This window comes from Dama dama, chromosome 5 (assembly GCF_033118175.1).
Source record: "Dama dama isolate Ldn47 chromosome 5, ASM3311817v1, whole genome shotgun sequence".
In the NCBI taxonomy this organism is placed as follows: Eukaryota; Metazoa; Chordata; class Mammalia; order Artiodactyla; family Cervidae; genus Dama; species Dama dama.
The window spans coordinates 116,845,989-116,869,740 of NC_083685.1; the positions used below are offsets into that span (position 1 = coordinate 116,845,989).

Here is a 23,752-nt window from a genome sequence, read left to right on the forward strand (position 1 = left end):
CCCGGCTGTGCCGCGCGCGAGGCGGAGCAAGTCGCCCGCCGCCGCCGCCGCCGCGGCGCTGAGGGGCGAGAGCCTGCACCCGCGCCGCCGCTGACAGGGGGACCGCCGCGGGCTGCGCTCGCCGCCGGGAGGCCCCGCCGCGCCTTTCCCGGACGCAAACCCACCGCGGCCGTCGGAGCGCAGCGAGGTGCTCTGGGATCGCGGGCGGCGCCGGCGGGCGGCGCGGTCCTCACAGGAGACCCCGGGGCCTGGGGCTTGCCCCGGGGGTGCAGCGAGACCCCCCCCCCCCTCAGAGCGGCAGGTGAGAGACCGCGGGAGCCCGGGAAAGGAAGGTCGCTTCAGTGACAGGGGCGTTCGCCTCCGGCGCCCGGGCTCCAGGGAGAGGGGCGGAGGCGAGCGGGGAGGCAGCGAAATGGGCAGCGGAGTGCCTCCGGTGTGGAGGGCGTGGGGAAGGTTGGTTCCCAGTGTGGCCCTCGGGGTGGCTTCGGATGAGTCCGGGATCGGTCACTTCGGTGTCACCGAAGGTGTCATGGAATTTGGTACCGAGAGAATCTCCGGATGACGGGGACCCGGGAGGAGATGCCAGGCAGATTGCTAAACGTGGCAGGGAAGGTGGTGCAGAACGAGTTGCAAAATGTGCCCCCAGAATGCAGCATAAAAGTAGTTGTGAAATGTGCCAGGTAAGGTACAGGGTGGGTTGGCCTGTATGGCGTTGAAATTCACAGCAGAAGTGTTCTTTAGTGATATCGTTAATTCCTCTGGGAAAGGAGGCGTAGTCTAAGAAGAGATTAATAAGGCTCATGGCTAGATATTTTATCACAGGAAATCGAGAGGAGCTATGATATGCTATTTTTTGAGATAGTGTGAGTGCCCACGTGAAAGAAACAAGCAAATTGTGTCTAGTTGTGAGATGGGAAAGAAAAAATAGGGCTAAGATAATTCCGGTTTGCCGTCAGCGTGTAGAGCACTGATACAATTGCAGCCTGTGTTCTATTCCAGGTGTAGGATGTGTAAAATGGTTTTCACCAAACATAAACAATGATAATTAATATTAGGAAGATTTGGGTGTCTTTCACTGTCTTCTCTCCTCCCCTCCAGGAAAAGAAAAAAGAAAAAAATACAAAAGACACACCAAAAAAACGCACCCCACATCTTGACCATAATTCTGAGTTCAAGATCGTTGGGCAAAGGGACATTTTTTCCTAGGTGCCCCTTTCGTCATTTTTATACGAGTGAAAATTTCTGGAATGAGGAAAACAAAACAATATGGTGAACAAAAGGGATAAATTTTCAGGCATTTTGAGGGTTGGAGCCAAAAGCTATTGCAATGGTTAATTGCAGTGAATGACAGTAGTGAAATATGCTTGATTGTTGGGGTAGCAAAATAGGAAAAAGAAATTGAATACAGTAAAGGTGGCATAAAAAGCAACAACATGGATACTGTCAGTGGAGTGCTTCTTTCAGCCTTTCCCAGGTAGATCATCTTAGGAATGTGAGCACAGAAATATTAAACATTCTCATCCCCCCTCCATACATACATGTGTGTGTGTGTATATATACATATAATTACACATGCTGCAAAACATTGTGACTTCCATTTAAGAAGAACATCTGTGTTTTGAGAGGATTGTCAGAATGTAGCTGAAATTTCAGAAGTAACAAAAGACAGCTCCGTGAGCTATTTAATGTAACTTATATACATTCAGTGAGTGTCTGTATACTATGAAACAAGCAGAAATAGCTGCATGTGTTCATTAGGGTATAGTTAATTATTGACGAGATTTTAGTGCCTTCTGTTGCAGTTCTTGCAGAGAAATGGAGTTATTTGCCTGAATGTTGTTCTTAGAAGAACATTTGCCAGATAATCTGAAAATTCATACTGACTGGCTTCCTCCTGAATCCAGTTTCAGCCATTGAGGGATTGTTTGCTTCAAAGACAAAACTGATTTTGCTTCATGATTAATTTTGGGTTTTAGTCATTTCTGTTGATGTGTCCCTCACTTTGGGGGTGAGTGGGGGCTAAAGCATGAGGAGAGGGCCTGAGGAGAATAAAGAGCAATTCTGTTGGATCTTCCTGTTTTGTTCTGACTGTAAGCCATATGTACTGCCACCCCCTACTGTCTGTAGGAAGAGGTGTTACAGAGCCCCATTCTTTTCTTGTTATCACTGCCCCCTTGTGTAAGGGAAGAAATTGAGAGTTGTACTTTGGGAAACCGCTCTCCTCAGATTGTTCTGGATAGAGTGGTTATGGAGATTTATAATCACCTATTCAGAGTCTCAGGGCTTTAAACTTACTGTCAGTCAGGCTTCAGATTTAATATCTGTTTTTAATAGTATCTAATTGTCAGTAATTCAGATTGCTAAGAATGTTTTTCAGTATGTTTGAGACTATGGGACTACTAGTAGTGCTGCTAGTAATGCCATACTCTTACATGGCACCTACTCTGTGCCAGTCCTGTTATGCAGGTTTTAATTGGTTCCAGCACCCTACGAGGTGTGTACTGTTATTTCCGTTTTGCAAATGAGAAACTGAAGCACTGAGATGTTAAATATCTCGCCCAGGTTTATTTAGCTAGCAAGTGGAAGAGCTGAGTCTCAATTTAGGAACTCTGGCTGCACACTCTGTGCTCTTCATAAGTGTACTCTATTGCCTTCTCAATCAAATTAGTGTTGACACACATCGTTAAAATGCAGGTGCCCATCATATAAAAGCAAATATATAGATGTGGATAAGCCCAGGTAGGTAGTAAGACACATAAATATTAAGCCTACAAATACACCAAAAAATACAGTTATAACTGTAACTTATTCAGTTACAAATACACCAAATACACCAAAAAATACTTACGTTACTTATAACTGTACAAAAATACTTGGTTATTTAAAGTATGAATATTTCTCTTTAGGAATTTATTTTTGTAGTTTTATTTCTGGGATTATGAGTAGAGGAGTATCAATACTTTTCATGTGGTTAAGGAAATATTTATGATGGAGATTTTGATTTTGGGGGGACCTTTGGAGGTTGAAAGTTTTACTTTCAAGTAGTTTGGTGTGTGTGTGTGTGTGTGTGCACATAGTGTTCAGTAAAGGTTTACTGGTGCTTTTAAAGAAATAGTGTAGAGATCTCTGTGTAGAGCTATAGAAATAATTTTCTATAGAGAAATGATCTATTTTTCCTATCTGCTTACATTTTTATGATCCTATTTAAAAAAGAATTAACAAAAATGGGTCAGATGCATATGTACTTTTTATCTTTTTCTTTAACAAATATTTGCTCAGGCTTTTCTTGCGCTTACTGTTTTATAGATATTGACTACATATGAAATAATATTTATAAAATTTATAAAGTATAAAAGAATAATCATGCAGCCAACACCTATATACCTTCCACATGGTTTAAGAAATGAATATCACCTCCTATACTCAACAGTTATTTTCTTCTCTTAGTCAAACTTTCTGCCATTCCATGAATCACATATCATGTAGTCAAACACTTCCTTCATTTTTATATACATTGTTTGATAAGACAATTCAATATAATCTACTGATTATGACTGAGACTAATTCATGTATGTTTATATACTTTAGTGTATTTAATAAATTGTCATAGAGTCAAGTCCTGCTCTGTATTTATATTGGTCAATGGCTCATTTTAGCATACTTGAAAAACCTCATTTTGTGTTTGCATCTTTATCATAAGGTTTTATTAAGATGATTAAACATTAGTAGATTATCTCCCTCTTCCGTCATTGATTCTTAACTGTCCTGTGCAAGCTCTCTAGCCGCACCCCCCCCCCCCCCCCACTTCCTCATTAAGGCCTTTGTTCTTTTAGTATTTTCTGAATGACTCTGTATGCATTGTTTTGAATGGAGAAGGAAGTAAGCCTGGAAAAGAGTATACTAAACCAGTGTTTCCAAAAGGGGAGTTTTAAGGTAGTCGATACTATTTAGATTTAAGGAAGAACAAGTATGATTAAAAGAATGTGGCAAAATTCTCTCCTTGTCATATTTCTTCCTCTTAGAATTGAAATTGAATCTCTGGGATATACTGATTGGGCACACTCATTGAATTATGTTGGATTGTACTTATAAAAGGGCTTCCCAGGTGGCTCAGTGGTAAAGAATCCACCTGCTGATGCAGGAGATGCAGGTTCAATGCCTGGGTTGGGAAGATACCCTGGAGGAGGAAATGGCAACCCACTCCAGTATTTTTGCCTGGAAAAATCCCATGGTAAGGGTAACCTGGCGGGGCTACAGTCCATGGAGTTGCAAAGAGTCTAAAAGAGTCTATGTGACTAAGCGACTGAGCACGCAAACATGCCTATACAGGATCACCAGTGTTTTCTGTCATATTTGTACTGTTGGTACCCAGATTTTTATTTCAAGGAACTAGAACAAACAATTGCAGATGGTTGTTTACTTTTCTAGTACTAGTCTGATCAAGGTAACATATTATAAAATAGTTTGAAAATTAGTTTATTGTTTGGAATTTTTTTTCTCAACATTGTATCTGCTCAGTGCCTATGGTTATCGAATACTGTTGTCGATTTGGAAGGAAGACACTGTGTAAATAAATAGTTTTGTCTTTGTTATAATACCATGAAAACACTACTGGGTTTATTTGAATAGCATCTTTTGCAGTAATTTGTATTAGATGAAGATTGTTTATGACAAAAAATGAATCAAGGAGCTGTGTGTGTGGTGATTGAGACTACATCATGACCTTGATGAGTCTCTAAAGATTGATGGAGAGAAGTAGGTTACAAGAAGACCTTAAAGACTTAACGCTGTGTTTCCCCACCCAGTGGTCCTTTTTCTTCCTTTTAGAGGATATTTTTACCTTAAGTATTTCAGATTTAAGATAATATTAGATGGAGAATGTGATATTTGGGCCTGGGTTTTAAAAGGCTAAAGCAGGTTGAGGATGTAATCAGAGAAAAAAGTTTCTGGTGGGGATTTTTCATATTCTAGAAAGCTCTAAGTAAGTAATTGTAATTCCTTAATTTTTTTTCTAGAAGAACATTTCTTTTTTTAGGTCCATTTATTTTATTTACAAAATCTTTATAAGTCATTGAAAGCTGTGTTTGTGGATGTTCTAAGTATTAGGTAAGTTGCTTTTCTGTGGGCCACACATTACCACAGTATCTTATGTTCAGCTTCTGTTTGTTCTTGAATAATTAAGGGTAAACATGACTAAGTTTAAGAGGCAAAGAGTTAATTTGATGTTAGTAATTGCTCACCTTCTTTAACCCTTCCTTCACCATGATACTAATTTCTGCCTTTATTGAGTGCACGATATATTCCACCTCTCAAATGCCTTTCTTTTGATCAGAACTTGTGAGATTCTGATGTCACTTATTTAAACTGAGTAGTTGCATTATAGTGAATAATCTTGTTGGTATGTTTCTTAAAAAATTTAATTGCCATGGCAGTGTTTTATCTGACAGACTCGTCTTGTGCCTCCTTATGACACCCGTATTACATCTAACTCTGAAGAAGTTTTTGACAAAATGTATTACTCGATTCTGCCTTTTTTTTTCACCCTCAGAAGAGGTATCTCAAGTGGGAAGGTTTGGAGCACAGCATGTAAGAGAACATTCTTCCCTGCTTGGTCTCAGTCTCTTATATACATATTTTGTATACATATAACAAAGTCATTGTTATATGAAAAAACCATTGTTTTTCCAGGTAATTATGCTTATTTCTTTGTGTGTAATACCATGCTTACGTTATAATATATGATTATATCAGATGACATATCTGATCTGGTACAGGGACAACATGAAGAAATATGGCACCAGGTTTTTTTTTATCGCCATGGAAACTCTTTTTCCCTTCCTTAGGATCTAGCCTTATAAATGGATTAGTTATTAGATTTGGAAATGGGAGTGGGTATGCAGATACTGTGATTTAATCATTTAGGCAGGAGACTCCACCTCAGATCTCAGCAAATTCCCTCTGCTAATTGAAGGAAGTCTCTTCTTAGCCCTTTGTTCCTAACCTTTTGTTTCAGGGGTCTCACAGTTTCTAGCTGTAATTGCTAAAAGTTTGATAAGGCAAAGTTAAGGAAGCTTGATCAGTATTTGTACTCTAGAATTCTATTTCAGTTCGAATTCCATGGAATCCTGTAGAACTCCTGAAGACTGTGAATTAGGGTGAATGAAGGTAATTAGCTTTAGTAGGCATGTGGGATGAAGACTTACTACCACACATTCAAATCCTGCTTCAGCGTCAGAGAATCTTAGCTCTTCCTTTTCAGGGATTTAAAGAGGAAGAGACTTCTTTGGAAGTTTCTCTTCAGACGTTGTTATATTGTAGGATGACAAGACTGTTGTTTGATTGTAAGAAACTTGAAATCTTAACAATCATGAGACCCCTTGTATAGTAGAGAGAACATGAACTTGTGAGTTTTTGAACTCTGAAAACAGGTTCAGATTATCGCTCTGTCACTTACTGGCTGTGTGAGGAGTTAAAACCTCTCTTGCAGGATTTTGATGATGATGAATAAAATAATGTCAGGGGAAAATCCTTAGGACAACATCTAATTCTTAATAAATATTCATTTTTATTAGGTTTTGGAGAGTGTCCTGGATTTTTGGTTTTTTGATGTTCTTCACATAATTCCTCCCCATGATATTTTACCAGCATTGTCAGTCTAGCTTTTCCTTGTTGTTTTGTCTTGCCCTTCTTTTCAGCCTAGTAAGTTATTAAAAAAAAAAAAACAAAAAAAAAACCTATGGTAATTCGGCTACTCATTAATTTAGTGTCTTGAAATTTTCATTTTTGAAAGATTTGATAAGAGCTGAGAGAAAAAGTTCTTGAATAAATGTAAACTTAAAAATAAAAACTCTTAGGCAGACTCCTAGTATGCATTTCTGTTTGTACTGTTTCCCTTTAAGTACCACATATTGTGAAAAGTAATTTTTAATTTCCTCTGAAAATAGCAAACCACAACACTTCTTGAGACATTGAGCCCTTTGGCAATTTTTTTTTTTTCAATTTGATCATGTCAACATTTTCTACTTTTACAAGCATTTCTCATTTTTGTGAATAATTGAAACTTCCTCTGGGTGATAACTTTATCCCCCACTTGCCTGCCACCATGCGCCATGTTGTTAGCTTTTTGTAATTTTTCTCTTTAAAAAATTTGTGACAGTCAAGGTGGTTGATTGTCTTTTGTGATCTACTTAAAAAAAAGGACTTATCTATCTACAGTGTAGAATAATACACCAGAAAGAGTTTCCCCTCTTTTTCCAGTATAACAAGCTAGTATTCAAAATCTCATTTTTTCCCCAAGCTTTGATGGTTTCTATAACGTTTTGCCCATTTCTGCTCATCTGTGTACATATCATGCAAACACTAATTCATTGACTATTTTTCTTTAACGTGACTCACTTTTTATCTTAGGTTTATCCTTGGTTGTCATAATATACACAACCTAATAAGTTTGTGCTAGTTGTAAACTAAAAACTAGTTTATCATGAAGACATCTTGCCTTTAGAAAGGCCACTCATATGCAACTTTGGTTCCAGATTGGATTGTTTTGTATTTTTAAGTAAATGAACTTTATAATGGTACCTCTTCTTCTTTTAGATAATGTTATTCTGTTTTTCCTTTGGATGTATCCGGTAGCCATTTATTGAGTGAGTGAAAGTTGCTCAGTCGTGTTCAACTCTTTGTGACCCCGTGAACTTAGTCCATGGAATTCTCCAGGCCAGAATACTGGAGTGGGTAGCCTTTCCCTTCTCCAGGGGATCTTCACAACCCAGGTATCCAATCCAGGTCTCCCACATTGCAAGTGGACTCTTTACCAGCTGAGCTACAAGGGAAGCCCAAGAATACTGAAGTGGGTAGCCTATCCCTTTTCCAGCAGATCCTCCCGACCTGGGAATTGAACCAGGGTCTCCTGCATTGCAGGCGGATTCTTTACCAACTGAGCTATGAGGGAAGCCATTTATTACTTGTCAACAAATGTTAATTTGTCATTAATTACAGTAGATAACTGGTATCTCCTTCCCCTACCTTCTATTTTTAAAAAAAATTCCAAAAGTACTCCTCTGCTTGCAACCACAGAAATAAACAAACCAGGGATAAAGGAAGAAAAAAAATATTTTCCTCTCCGCCACTTTTACCCTTGTGGTAACCAGCATTAACTAACATTTCAAGTATTTTTTTTTTTTATCATCTTTCTCTTTGCTCAGAAACTATTAAAGCATGTGTGAAAGTGAAAAAGTGAAAGTCGCTCAGTCGTGTCCGACTCTTTGTGACATAGTCCATGGAATTCCCCAGGCCAGAATATAGGAGTGGGTAGCCATTCCCTTCTCCAGGGGATCTTCCCAACCCAGGTCTTCCACATTGCAGGTGGATTCTTTACTATCTGAGCCACCAGGGAAGCCCAAGCATACATATATGTATATAAACACATATATAGGCTTTTTGTAACTTGTTTTATTCATTTAAGAATATATCATGGCTAGCTCCAGCTTAGTAAATGAAACTCTAATTAATTTTATAAAGCTGAATAACATTGCATAGCATATGACACCATAATTTAGTTTGTTTTTCTCCACCTGATGGATATTGTTTTCCTCTTTTTGCTATTATAAACATTAAGCCACTCTTATTCATGACTAGACAAGCAAACATTCTAAATAAAATATTAGCAGAATAAATCCAGCAGTGCATGTAAAATAGATACATCATGATCCAGTAGAATTTATTCCAGGGAAGCAAAGCTACTTAAATATCAACATTTTTTATATTAATGAAGTTAAAGATAAAAAGTATATGATTATCTCTCTCTTTTGGGGTGAATTGGGGGACTTTGTATTGTGTTTATATAAAACAGCAAAAGGAGATGCCTGCCCATTCGGACAGTAGTCTAAGTTTTGTACAATTCTTTGATCCTCAAAGTTAATAGACAAAAACCATTTTTCTGGAGTCTTTAGGAGGACTGTGTAGGACCTGGACCTTGACTCTGACCTTGGCCTCACTACCAGCTTTTGATTGCCAAAGTCTAATCCTCTTGACAGTATGGAAATAAGCATACTTTTAGAGACTGGGATGGATGATATGGGTGAGCCTGTCCAGTTTAGGGCTGGCACTTTTTAAGATCTTTTATTTGATTACTTTTGGGCTTAATGACCACCTTGTTGGCCTCTGTTCAGGTGCTCATTGTCTTGGAAACGTTGGCCTAAATTTTTCTGAGGGCTTTCTTGTTGTGCTTGTTGGCAGAATATGTGTTTCTTAGGATCTATTTTTCTTGAAGTCATTTCTAGGACTGGTCATATATGATATTTTTCTTGGATTTGGCCACATCTCTATTGCTAGCTGCAACTCTGGGAGTGTTGGAGACTGGAAAAAAGAGACCTTGACTATTTTAATAGGTGCCGAAAAACATTCAATAACATTTTGGAGTAATTTCCTCAGAGTGTGTGTGGCATAATTTCTGAATGCTTGCTTAGGTGAAGATGCCTTTCTTTTCTCTTGATCAGTTAAAGTGTATCTTGACTGGACATAGTGTTTTTGGATCATAATCATTTTTCCCCCTATATAATGTAGATTGCTTATTACCACTGTCTTTAAGCTTCTTGTGCAATAGATAAGTCTGATGCTAGTCTGATTCTCATTTCAAGTATCAGTAACTCATTCTTTATCTTCTACACAAAAAGTCTTGCCACATTTATGTGCGCTGAGATGATCAGGTCTAATCTCATCATGTACTTTATCATTTTTATACTATGAGAAACCCAATAATGCCAGTTCATCTCTGATTTTATGTAGTCTATTTCCTATCTATATAGGTCTGTATTTCTCTCTTTCTCCCTTCAGTTTTTCTCTTCCTCTCTTCTTATTCTTTAATCTTTAGTGATAGTAAAATCATTTTGATCATTCTGAGTTGATAATTTCAGGTACACCTTGTACCTTTCAAAATGTAGTCTCAAATATTTTTATTTCAGTGAAATTTTTTTTTTTAATTATTGTTTTTACTATATGTTCTGTTCCTTGCTTTGATCTTCTTCAGGAGTTCCTGTCAGTTGTATGTTCAGTCTTCTTTGCCATCTTCAATATTTGTCACTTTTTCTCAGATCTTTTTAGTCTATTTTTTGAGTTTAATTTTTTTCTCTTTTTTACTTTCTGTTTTTCTTAAGGGGCTATCTTTTTATTTACTCTTATTTTCATTTCTGGAATATGTCTCTCCTTTTATTTTTAATTTTTACTCGAGTCATGGCTCATTTTGAGTTTTTATAATTCTTGTATTTGTTGTTCTTTAATGTCTTATGTCATTTTCCTAAGGTCTTTTCTCATTCTGAAATAGCAGGTTTTAATTTTGATCTGTTATGTGGGTATGTCTTTGCAGCACACTTTTGTTGTCTGCAATGATGTTATTCTGCTTCATATTCTCTTTCTTTTTTTTTTTTTTTTTTTTGGTTGCACTGGGTCTTCATTGCTGTGTGCCCAGGCTTTCTCTAGTTGTGAAAGGTGAAGCTACTCTCTAATTTTGGTTCATGGGCTTCTCATTGTGGTGGCTTCTCTTATTGCAGAGCTTGGCCTTCAGTAATTGCAGCATGACGTCTCGGTAGCTGTGACTTGCTGGCCCTGGGGTGCAAGGGCTTCAGTAGTTGTGGATCAGGGGCTCATTAGTTATGGCTCGTGGGCCCTAGAGCATGCCGGCTTCAGTAGTTGCAGCATGCAGACTTAGTTGTGGCACATGGGCTTAGTTGTTCCACGACACATGGAATCTTTCTGGACGAGGGCTTAAACCCGTGTCCCCTGCATTGGCAGGCGGATTCTTACCCACTGTGCCACCAAGAAAGTCCCTATGTTCTCTTCTTATAACAACTTTATGTGGGATTGACCTTGATACATTTCTGTGACTCATTTTTACTTGAAATTAATTACACGAATCTTTTAGAGTGTGACTGGGCTCAGGAAAGGGTCTAACTTTTCTGAGCTTTTTATTCTGTTGTTTTTGTGTGGTGTTTAAAAATATGGGGGCTTGCTTTCTGAGATTTCTTGAAATCTTCTAGAGGAGATTCTCCTCTAGTAGTTCTGAACCTTCTCTTTCCTTCATTTCTCTTGCCTGATCTCAAACTCCACCCCTTTATGATCATGAAGCCCTTCTCTGTGCCTTCTGGCTCTTACTGTCCATCATCTGCAAAACTTCCCTTTTATCTTTAAATTTTTCTCTAAACAGCACTATCTTTGTTCTCTAACTGAAACTTACCTTTTGCCTGAGGGCACTTACTTCTCTTGGCAAGTTCTAAAGTGGTGGTTCCTTCTAGTGAGGTGGGTTAAGTATTCTGTTTGCTTTCTCATAGTTGCTTCTAGACTTCTGGGTTCACTGCTAGTCTCCTGCTACTCCATTTATAATTATGGTGATTTCAGTGTTCATATAGATGATCCTTCTGATTTTCTGGTCTCTTGACATTCTCTTCTTCACTGATCCTGTCTTCTTTCTCAGCCATTCACTCTATTGCACACTCTATGCAGATATTTTTAAAGTCTCAGTGCATCTGCATTAACTGGCGAGCTTTGGCAAACTACAGGTGCCTAGGACTAACTCCCAGAGATTCTGATTTGCCTGGTCTGAGGTGTGGCCTGAGATAAGGTTTTTGACAGTTTTTCATGGTGACTTTAATGCACACTCAGGATTGAGAGTTGCTGTCCTAGAACTCGCTATCTCTCAAAATTACAACTTTCTATACTATCAGTTTCTGGCATTTTACTCTCCAACTACCACTTCTATTTTTTCAGGCTCATTTCTTTTATTACCCAGCAACCTTAATTCGTTGATCTCACAGGGACCTTTTAATTTACCACCTTTTCACTCTTTCTCAATGCATTCATGTCCTCAGTTTTTTCATTTTTACCCTCAAACTAGCTGAATTCCCATACTGCATCATTACAGTTGATCTCCTCCATCTGCCTCAACCCTCTTGATTTGACCTTTCTTCTTTGGTGGTTCTTGCCTGGTTAAAACTAACTCTACCAGGAATTTCCCTGATGGTCCAAGTGGTTAAGACTCTATGCCTCCAAAGCAGGGGGTGTGGGTTCAATCTCTGGTCCGGGAGAACTGAGATCCAGCATGCTGCATGACATGGCCAAAAATTTTTTTTTAATTCAAAAAGTTTAAAACCAGCTCTACCTGTTGTACTCCCATACAATTGTAGTTGAATGTGGCTGGAGCAGAATGACTGTTGACTTTCAATTCTTGGCCAGTACCAAATAACTTTAAATTCCTTGCTTAGTGCTGCCAAGCTCGCCTACTGTATTACTGTCGTTCTTCCATACTCCTGTTCACTTAGATGATCCTATCTTTCCCTTGTACTCAAATTTTCCACATTCCACTTTTTGTCTTCTCTTTCAGCTAATGACTTCTTTGCTTTCTATTTTACTGAGAAAACAGAAGAAGTCTTCCCACCACCTGCATCTTCACCAGTGTTACTGTGAATTGTCTTTTCCTCTCTTGAAGGCCATTCCCACTGAGCTCGTCCATTAGAGCTCACCCCTTCTTGCCTTCTCAAAGACATTTTTCCTGTAATTCTTGTCTGTCTCTCCTTTTCTGGATCACTGGCAACAGAATAAAAGCATTGTAATTTCTTTCATCTTAAAGAAACCTTCTTTTAACATTACTTCTTCTTCCAGCGACTTCCTCATTTGTTATCTCATTTATACCAGACTCTGCAGAAACAGTTGTCTTTGTTCACCGTATCAAACTCTCCTTTCTACAGCTTTATTGAGTTATTACCCACATTTAACAAAATTCACCTCTTGTAACAGCATAATTCAATGATTATTACACATCACCATCATCCAGTTTTACAGTATATCTCTCACCCCCCCAAAATTTCTTTGAGCCTATTTGCATCCAGTCTCCATTCCCAGCCCTATCCCTAGGCAACAGAAAGGTCTGCTTTCTGTTTCTATAAATTGGCTGTTGGACATTCATATAAGTAGAATCACACAATATGTAGTTTTGTTTTATACTATTCAGTCTTTTGCTTCTATCTTTTCATCCAGCATAACATTTTTGAGATTAATCTATGTTGCGCATGTATCAGTACTTTTATTTTCATTGCTGAATATTACTATTTTTTGTATAGACATACTACATTTTGTTTATCCATTCACCAAATAATAGACTTTCTGATTTTTTTTCTGGTTTTTGTTTATCATGAACAATGCAGCTATAAACATTTGGGTACAAACTTTTTTTTTTTTAATGATTCACAGATGTTCTTTTTGCTTTTGAATATTTATTTATTTTGGCTGTGCTGGGTCTTCATTGCTGCACGTGGGCTTTATCTAGTTGCGGCAAGTGGGGGCTACTCTCTAGTTGTGGTGTGCAGACTTCTCATTGCATTGGCTTCTCTTATTGTGGGGCATGGCCTCTAGAGTGTTTGGGCTTCAGTAGTTGGTGGCTCATGGACTTAGTTGCCACTTGGCATGTGGAATCTTCCTGGACCAGGGATAGAACCTATATCCCCTGCATTGGTAGGCGGCTTCTTAACCACTGGATCACCAGGGAAGTCCCTGAGTACAAACTTTGAGTGTGGTTGTATGTTTAATTTCTCTTAGATAAATTCCTAGAAGTGGAATTGCTGGGTTTCTGATCCATTTTAAGTTAATTTTGTATGTGGTGGATTTAAGCTTATTTTTCTGTGTATGGCTATTGAGTTGCCCCAATAACATTTGTTGGAAAGATTATTCTTTCTTCCTTTAAGTTGTCTTGGCACAATAAAAAATCAATACCTAGGGCATAAAAAGGGATTATCAACCTCCTTTGGCTATCTTGACACCTGGAACTTGCTATTAAATCCCCACATAGTCCATTAGTCCATTGTTTGCTCCAAACAAGACTACAACCTCTTGGGGATACTGACTCTTCCTGTTCACTTGTCACTGAGATGGCTACTATGACTGGCAGTGCTGCACATTGAATCTTGTTTGGCAGTGGCAGCAGAACTGCTGGTTTTCATGACCTTCCCACCATGGTTGAAGGCTGCTTGTTGCAGACAGCAGTTCTTTTTGGGAAGAAAGAGAATTCAGTTCAGTTCAGTCGCTCAGTCGTGTCTGACTCTATGCGACCCCATGAACCACAGCATGCCAGGCCTCCCCGTCCATCACCAACTGCCGGAGTCTATCCAAACCCATGTCCATTGAGTTGGTGATGCCATCCAACCATCCCGTCCTCTGTCATCCCCTTCTCCTCCTGCCCTCAATCTTTCCCAGCATCAGGGTCTTCTGAAATGAGTTAGCTCTTTGCATCAGGTGGCCAAAGGTGAACACCCAGGACTGATCTCCTTTAGGGTGGACTGGTTGGATTTCCTTGATGTCCAAGGGACTCTCAAGAGTCTTCTACAACACTACAGTTCAAAAGTGTCAATTCTTCAGCTCTCAGCTTTCTTTATGGTCCAACTCTCACATCCATACATCACTACTGGAAAAGCCATAGCCTTGACTAGAAGGACCTTTGTTGACAAAGTAAGGTCTCTGCTTTTTAATATGCTGCCTAGGTTGGTCATAACGTTCCTTCCAAGGAGTAAGCACCTTTTAATTTCATGGCTGTAGTCACCATCTGCAGTGATTTTGGAGCCCCCAAAAATAAAGTCAGCCACTGTTTCCCCATCTATTTCCCATGAAGTGATAGGATCGGATGCCATGATCTTAGTTTTCTGAATGTTGAGCTTTAAGCCAACATTTTCACTCTCCTCTTTCACTTTCCTCAAGAGGCTCTTTAGTTCTTCTTCACTTTCTGCCATAAGGGTGGTGTCATCTGCATATCTGAGGTTATTGGTATTTCTCCCAGCAATCTTGATTCCAGCTTGTGCTTCCTCCAGCCCAGCGTTTCTCATTATGTACTCTGCATATAAGTTAAATAAGCAGGGTGACAATATACAGCCTTGACGTACTCCTTTTCCTATTTGGAACCAGTCCATTGTTCCATGTCCAGTTCTAACTGTTGTTTCCTGACCTGTGTATAGGTTTCTCAAGGGGCAGGTCAGGTGGTCTGGTGTTCCCATCTTCCCTGGTGGCTCAGACGGTAAAGCGTTTGCCTGCAGTGTGGGAGACCAGGGTTCAATCCCTGGGTTGGGAAGATCCCCTGGAGAAGAAAATGGCAACCCACTCCAGTACTCTTGCCTGGAAAAGTCCATGGACTGAAGAGCCTGGTAGGCTACAGTCCATGGGGTCGCAATAGAGTTGGACACGACTGAGCGACTTCACTTTCTTTCTTTTCAGAATTTTCCACAGTTTATTGTGATCCACACAGTCAAAGGCTTTGGCATAGTCAATAAAGCAGAAATAGATGTTTTCTGAAACTCTCTTGCTTTTTCGATGATCCAACAGATGTTGGCAATTTGATCTCTGGTTCCTCTGCCTTTTCTAAAACCAGCTTAGACATCTGGAAGTTCACGGTTCACATATTGCTGAAGCCTGGCCTGGATAATTTTGAGCATTACTTGTGTGTCAGATGAGTGCAGTTGTGTGATAGCTTGAGCATTCTTTGGCATTGCCTTTCTTTGGGATTGGAATGAAAACTGACCTTTTCCAGAAAGAGAGTAACCACAGGCAAAAACATGCCGCAGGCTTGCTTTGCTGTAATCATATGCTTTTAGTTGATTTCCAGAGTGCTTAAAAATCAAGATCTCCATTCTCTTTTGAACCCGTTCCAACGAGGCATATTCTCCCACCATTTCGCTGAAACTGCTTATTAGGATCATCAGTGGCTTTCACATGGCTTAATCCATTGGTTGTTTTTTAGTCTCTATCTTGCTTGAGGTATCAGCACCATTTGATACAATTGATTACTCTCCAGTTCTTATGAGATGGATGAAACTGGAGCCTATTATACAGAGTGAAGTAAGCCAGAAAGATAAAGAACATTACAGCATACTAACACATATATATGGAATTTAGAAAGATGGTAATGATAACCCTATATGCAAAACAGAAAAAGAGACACAGATGTACAGAACAGACTTTTGGACTCTGTGGGAGAAGGTGAGGGTGGGATGTTTCGAGAGAACAGCATCGAAACATGTATATTATCTATAGTGAAACAGATCACCAGCCCAGGTGGGATGCATGAGACAAGTGCTCGGGCCTGGTGCACTGGGAAGACCCAGAGGGATCGGGTAGAGAGGGAGGTGGGAGGGGGGATCGGGATGGGGAATACATGTAACTCCATGGCTGATTCATGTCAATGTATGACAAAACCCAATAGAATATTGTAAAGTAATTAGCCTCCAACTAATAAAAATAAATGAAAAAAAAATTGATTACTCTCCCCTGGGAAGGCTTTGGCTTCCAAGATGCCACTAACTCTTGGATATTCTGTGTTATGGATGCTCCATCTTAGTGAATTTCTTTCACTGACTCCTGCTCATCTTCCCAACCTAGAAGTTTAGTGTTTTAGGAATTTTCTCTCTCTTGAGAGTTTGGCTTCCCTTTTTGCTCTCTCAAGTGATGCCCTCTTCCTTTCCATCTTTATATAACTCTCATATCACTGGATCTAGAGATGGAGTAGATAGTCTTTTTATTCCCCTTTTCAGCATTCAAATCATTCTTCTCACTTTCTTAAAGTTATCTAGCTTTGATTCTCATGTCATCAGATTTTATTTGCTACCACCCCTTATTATTGCCATTGACTGTATCTCCTGTTTCATTCCCTACAATGACTTCTGAAGCTCACTACAGAGTAAGGCCAGACTTCACAAGCTAAGGGCATAGCCCTCTATAAGACTGCTCTCACTTCAGACACTAGCTGCATGTGTCTCCCTCAGTTCTCATGAACTGGCTACATATTTGAGAGTTCCTAATACTGCCTCAGATTTGATAATTCAGTAGAACAATTTATAGAACTCAGGGAAGTACTGTATTTATGGTTGTAGTTTTACTGTAACAAAAACGATACAAAGCAGAACAAGCCAAAGGAAGGGACACATAGGGCAAGGTCTAAGAGGCTCTCGAATGTGATGCGTCTGAAACAGGATATGTCACCCTCCTGGCATATCAGTGTGTTGTAGTACAGAGAGTTGCCAACCAAGGAAACTCATCTGAGCTTCAATGTACGCAGTTTTTATTAGGGTTTCAGTAGTAGTCATGATTGATTTAATCATTGACCTCTTTTAATTTCAACCTTCAGCCCTAACTTACCTTTGTGAAGATCAGACTGATACCGTGTGGCACAAAGCCTCAACCCTCTGATCATACGGTTGGTCTTCTTGGGGCAGCCAGTGCCCATCCTGAGTCAGTACCCTCTAACTTCCACCTAATTTCTCTGTTCCATTTTGTAGCTCACCCTTCAAGAGTTGTCCATATGCTCTTTCCAGTTTTTTTCCTCCTCTTCTTTTTTCAGTTTTGAAATGAAAATATACAAGAAAGTTGGAAGAACGGTACAAAACAATGTCCTTCATGTATGTTCACCAGTTGTTAACGTGGGCATTATTCTACCTGTGTACATTTTTTTTTTCTGAATAATTTGAGGGTAGGTTGTAGTCATGTGTTTACATCTAAAGACTATAGTATTTGTTTCTTTAGAATAAGGACATTCTCATCTATCTCCTATAATTTTTGAAATCAGAAAATTTAGTGTTGATATAATACTTTTATCTAATCCACAGTCCATGGTCAAATATTCTGTCTTCACCCAGTGTGTCCTTATAGCATCCCCCTCACCCTACCACTGTCTGGGATTCATTCTGGTGTCATGCATTGCATTTTGCTGTTGGTTTAGTCTTTAACCTGGAGCAGTTCCTCAGCCTCTCTCATGTTTCTTGGCGTGGACGCTTTTGAAAGAGTAGAGGCAGGTGTCTTGTAGACTGTATCTCAGTTTGGTTTGTCTGTTTCCTTAGATTATATATTTGCAGGGCAGGAATACCGTATAGTGATGTATCCTTCTCAGTGCCTCGGAGGCATGTAATTCTGATTTGACCCATTATTGGTAATGTTCACTTTGATTACTTGGTTAAAGTGGAGTCCACTGGGTTTCTTCACTGTAAAGTTACTATTTTCTTTTTTGTAGTATATAAGTAATTTGTTGGAAGGTATTTTGAAATTATGTAAATCTCTTGTTGCTCATCAAAATTTTACCTACCAGTTTTAGCATCATTAATAATTCTCACTGGAATTAATTATTACTTGGTTGGTTGCCAAATGAGAGTAACGCAGCCTCTTTGTCTGTACTTATTAGTTGATCTTCTGTTATGACAGAGCCAGCCAAACCTCCCTGCCTCTATTCCTTGAATTACAGTATGAGCTTATGGGTTCCTACTTTATTTAGCAGGTTATGATCTATTCCTATCATTTATTTTGCTGTTCAAACTGTTCCAGGTTTTCCCAGTGGATCCAGCTTCAGGCTGGCTCCTTTGTTATGTGTCCGTATCATTATTATTATCGCTTCCTTATTTTTTTTTGGAACAACATGATATCTGGTCTCCTATTTTGCTTTCCTACCCCAGCAGTAGAATCAAGTGCTTCTCAATATGAAACCTTAGATTCCTTTTTTTTTCTTCTTTTAATTGAGGTATTATTTATAAGCAGAGATATGAACATTCAGTTTAATAGATTTTGGCAGCTGTGTACATCTGAATAAGTATAATCACAGACAAGATGTAGAATATTTCTGTCTTTGAAGTTTACTCATAACGTCTTTCTGTCCAGTCCTCCTGCCCCACAACTGAGAGGCAGCACTTTTTTAAACTCCTTCTACCATAGATTAGTTTTCCTTACACTTCTACTTCATGTACTTGGAATCATACATTCAGTATTTTTTGGTTTGACTTCTGTCACAGTCTGAGTCCAGTCATGAGAGACAAACTGTATAGTAATTTGAGCATCAAACATTTAATATAAATAATTATTGACTATAACAGAGAAATGCAGTAATGAGGCATTGGATAGTAAGAAGTAAAGAATGTGTGTGTGTTAGTCTCTTAGTCGTGTCCGACCCTTTGCGACCCCACAGACTGCAGCCTGCCAGGCTCCCCCATCCATGGAATTCTCTAGGCAAGAATACTGCAGTGGGTTGCCATTTCCTTCTCTGAGAAGTAAAGAATGGAGGAATATTAATAGCTATACGGAGAGGCCACTACTCCAGGGTAGAGTACTCTCCCCAGCTGCCAGCTGACATCCAGACCTTGTTGAAAATTTCTCTACTGAATGGTGGAGAAATTTCTGTGACACCACACTGGCAGAACTTTCTGGAAGTCTCCCCTTCAGAACTCACTGAAAATCCACCCCGCCAAGGAAGGCTATACAAGGGAGAGTCTCACCAAAGGTAGTTCACTATAAAACCAGCAGAGGGAGGGTCTTGGGAGGTGGTGCAGGTCCCTGGGTCCTCGTGGCCACTGTGCAGTCCACAGGCCGAACCCCGGAGAAGCTGTAGGACAGCGCGGGCGCCTCATACTAGAGAAGGTGCCAGTGCCGTGGGAACCGGGTCCTGGAGAAGCCGCGCACACCGTCCGGGCCTGCTGAGCAAGCACGCTGGGATCCAGAAACAGAGTGCTTTCCTCCCCAAGTTTTTACTACAGCTTCTACTGACAAAGCTTCACATTGTGCCAGCTGGCAAAGGAAAAAAAATATTTAAAGGCCTCAGATCCATTTCCACAGAGCAGGCAAAAAAAAAAAAAGGATGAATTTGGAACTGAGAGGCACAATTGGATTATTAGTGCAGGTTACATTTTCTTACTTCTTTGGAATCTTTTAAATTTTTGACCGTATGCTAGGCATCTTGTCTAAAAGAACAGTAGAGACGAAGTGATACTATTTACCTCCAGAGAATAGCTTATGCTACCTCTGTTTAGGAAGTAGATTGGAAGGCTGAGTTGTTCTGATTTATATTTGACCTGTGGCTGGGCCTTGTTGTAGCTGAGTTTGTTTTAGTTCGCTGTTTGCTTCAAATGTATTGAGGGTGGTGTCAGCACTATTTTTTGTCCAGAGGGCTTGGTATCTGACCACTGGGGTTTTCAGAGATCTCTTGAGCTTTACAGTTGTGCCCCCAGCTTTTTGAGATGAGTAATATTTCTCTCTGTTTTATAGCCTTGGCTGCCAAATGTTTTTGCTTTGTCTTTCCTGTCTTTGTTCTCAAAATTTAGCATATACATGCATATTTTATTTTATCTTTCTTACAGGGAAAGTATTTGCATACTATTATACTCATGTTTTGCTTATTTTTTTTTTTACTTAGCATATGATAAAATCATTTTATATTACTTCATAGAGAACTTTATTCTTTATTATTATTTTTTTGATCAGTTGTATATAGTACTCCATGGTGTATATATTTATCAGTGGTTTCTTTAGTCAGGCTCCCATGTTTGGATATTTATGTGGTTCCCATTATGTTGCAGTAAGAAATTATACTGTAATGAAAAAATCTTTATGTATTTTCACATCCTTGGAGTATATTCTCTCTCCAACCCTTTCCAAACAGAATTTTGCCCTCAGTATTCCAGTGCAGCTTCTCTTATTGAGGACTTCAGTGACCTCCATGTGGCTAAATACAGTAAACAATTCTAAGTCCTCATCTCATATGAACTCAGGCTGCACTCATTCCCGTGATAGTCTCACTCAGTCTTATGTCTTTATTTACTATCTACATGTTGATAACTCCCAGATGTCTGTATCTAATCCAGATTTCTTTCCCAGATTCCAGACTCATATATCCAACTGCTTACTTGACATTTCTACTTGAGTGTCTCATACATATCTCAAGCACGTTTGTCTGGAATTAACTTTTCATTGTTCCATCCCCCACCCCCAAGCCCCATCTATTCAACCTGTAGTCTTTTCCACCTTGCTGATGGCGGCTCCATCCTTCTACTTGTTCAGAACGTCGAGTCATCCCTGATTTCTCCCTTCCATTCCCGGTATCCAATCTGTCAGGAGTTCCCTTGGCTATACTTTCAAAACATCTGGAATCTGGCCACTACTGACCACCTCCACCAGGTCTGAGCTATTAATCATAATAATGCTTACCTGGATTACTGTACCCAGCCTTCTAACTGGTTGCTTCTACAGTTTCTTTTCAAAACGGCAGCCAGAGTGATCTTTTAAAAATATGTCAGATCATGATTCTTCTTTAGTATCTGCCCTCTGACTTCCCACCTTACTCATAATATAAGTTAAAGTTCTTCCAGGGGTTAATAAGGCCTAGACATTGTGGCTCAAGTCGTTTCTGTGATCTCATCTATGTTCCTAACTCCTCTCCTGCCTGCTGATCCCTTGTGCTCAAGGTACACAGGCCTTCTTACTGTTCCTTAAATAAGCCCAAGCATCTTTCTGGCTTAATGACCTTTGCCTTTGCAGTACTATTTCTGCTGCCTAGAATTTTGTGCCCCTTGCATAGCTTGCTTCATCATCCTCTTTGGGTTTTTGCTCATCTCTTTACAGTTGCAACCCTCTGACGTCTCTTTCCCTCAACCCCCCAGTATTCTTGTCATTGTTGCCTGCTTTTTTTACCCCCTTGAAGAGTATCATGTTGTGACATATACTATATACAAGTTACTTATTTATATAAATATTTATCAAGATCCTGAGCTCACTAAAGGGATTGCTGACTGGTTCCTTGCTATATTCTCAGCACTTGAAATAGTGTTTGTCATGTAGCAGATAATCAGTAGTTGTTGAATGAGTAATATTGAATGAATGAGTTAGTCCTGTCTGGAGCTCAGAGCTCTTTAAATGTTAAGCTTAAATCATTTTTTTCAACATACAGTGGTTCTCAAACTTTAGCCTGCCTCATGGTCAGAAGAAGGAAAAACTGAAATTTCCATTTACTATAGAAGTACAACTAGAATAATTATTTAAATATTATAAATGTATGAGAAGAAAAAAATGAGAATGTATGAGAAAAAATGTATGAGAAAAAAAATGGTAGAAAAAAATAGGATTTTATAGGGCTTTCCTGGTGGCTCACTCTGAAGAATCTGCCAATGCAGGAGACACGGGTTCGATTCTTGGTCCAGGAAGATCCCACATGCTGTGAAGCAGCTAAGCCCATGCACTACATCTATTGAGCCTGTGCTCTAGAGCTTGGGGAACCGCAGCTGCGGAAGCCCTGGAGCCTGTGCTCCACAACAAGAGAAGCCACTGCAATAAAAAGCCCATGCACTACAATTAGTACCTCCTGCTCGATGAAACTAGAGAAAAGCTTGTGTAGCGATTTAAGACTCAGCACAGCCAATAAATAAATAGAAGTAAGAAAAAATAGGATTTTAATAGATCTTGCAGGACTCACAAAGTGAAGGAAAGGGGTATTAGAGGGGGACGAGGATAATTTGTAGAGAATATAATTTAAAGAGTAAATAGAATAAATATGTTGCTTAGGTGGCAGGAAGGGATCTGACAGGGTGTAGGTGAGTGGGGTTTAAAGTTGTTAGTAGGTGAACTTTGTTCTTTTTTGTGGGGGTGGTATTCTTTACAGACTTTAAAAAAAGATTTAAAAAATTTTAAATTGTAAGATAATTGCTTTACAATAAATATTGTGTTGGTTATTTGCCATACTAAACTTTGTTCTTAAAGCTTATGTCTCTCTTTACCCCTAATTTTATTTTCTGACTCTGTCTTGATCTGTCTTCACACTTTGTCTGCTTCTTTCCCTGATTGTAGAATTGCCTATCTATTCTGACTGTCTTGCTTTATATTACATTACATACTCTTCTATATTCTGATTCAGAAAATTATCTTGGTAGTATTGTCCTTTGGCTGTGTGTGTTCATGCAAAGTCTCTTCAGTCGTGTCCGACTCTTTGTGACCCTATGGACTGTAGCCCGCCAGGCTCCTCTGTCCATGGGATTCTCAAAGCAAAAATACTGGAGTGAGTTGCCGTGCCCTCCTCCAGGGGATCTTCCCCACCCAGAGATTAAACCTGAGTCTCTTATGTCTCATGCATTGGCAGGTAGGTTCTTTACCACTAATTTGTAATTTATTTCATTATTTTAAGGTAAGAGCTCTGTTTTTTTTTTTAGACAAACTAATTTTTTTCTTAGTCTTTATCTGTGATTAAGTCTCCTTTAAAATCTTTACTCTATCTAAAATAGAATTCTTAGTTCTAGTTGTATTTACTTCCTGCTCCATCCCTCTTATCTGAGCCTTTATTTTCTAATTTCTTACAGCTGTCTCAGGTTCGTATAGATTCCATAGCATCTAGGATTTGCACGTTGTGGTGTGGATGTGCTGTAAATATTAGTGAATGAACTTATAAGCTATAATAATAGAATTTCTACCCAGTTGCATTTTTTTCTTCTACCTTATCAGGGATACCTTTCTTGATTAAAGCCATTCATTCTCTGAGCCTATATTGGTGGAATGTTTATCTTAATGAGTACATTATAATACCCCATTTTTAATAACTGGGTGGTGTGATATATATGTGTATGTGTGTGTTAGTTGACATCCTACTGTTTAATTGCTTTACTGATGAATAATTTAACATATTCTGCTAAATGGGAAGTTTTGTGGAATAATTGTTTTTACCTATCTTTTGGATGGATTCTTTGCCTGGTGCTTATATACACTCCGTTAGAATGTGACAGCTTCATGTGATGGAACCCCAAGTAGAGTGATTTAAACAAATAGTTTGTTTTATTTTTTTCCCTTTGGGTAACAGGAAATATGGATATAGGCAGTCCAGGGTTTATGGCATTCCCACCATGCCATCAAGAACACTGGATCTTTCTGTGTTTCTTCCCTGCTATCCTGGGAGGGTGGCTTTTGCACTGTGGATTGCAAGATGGCTGTTTCCTCC

At 39.2% G+C, this 23,752-nt stretch overlaps 1 protein-coding gene across 3 annotated transcripts in view; it reads left to right on the plus strand.

Annotated features, from left to right (window-relative positions):
* Positions 1-266: 266 nt before the first annotated feature.
* The window catches only part of TANC2 (tetratricopeptide repeat, ankyrin repeat and coiled-coil containing 2), a 386,861-nt gene continuing 363,375 nt past the window's right edge, over positions 267-23,752 (plus strand). For all 3 annotated transcript variants that reach the window (XM_061144314.1, XM_061144315.1, XM_061144317.1), the window contains exon 1: positions 267-301. The gene's annotated coding sequence lies outside the window, so the exon portion shown is untranslated. The remainder of the gene's footprint in view (positions 302-23,752) is intronic.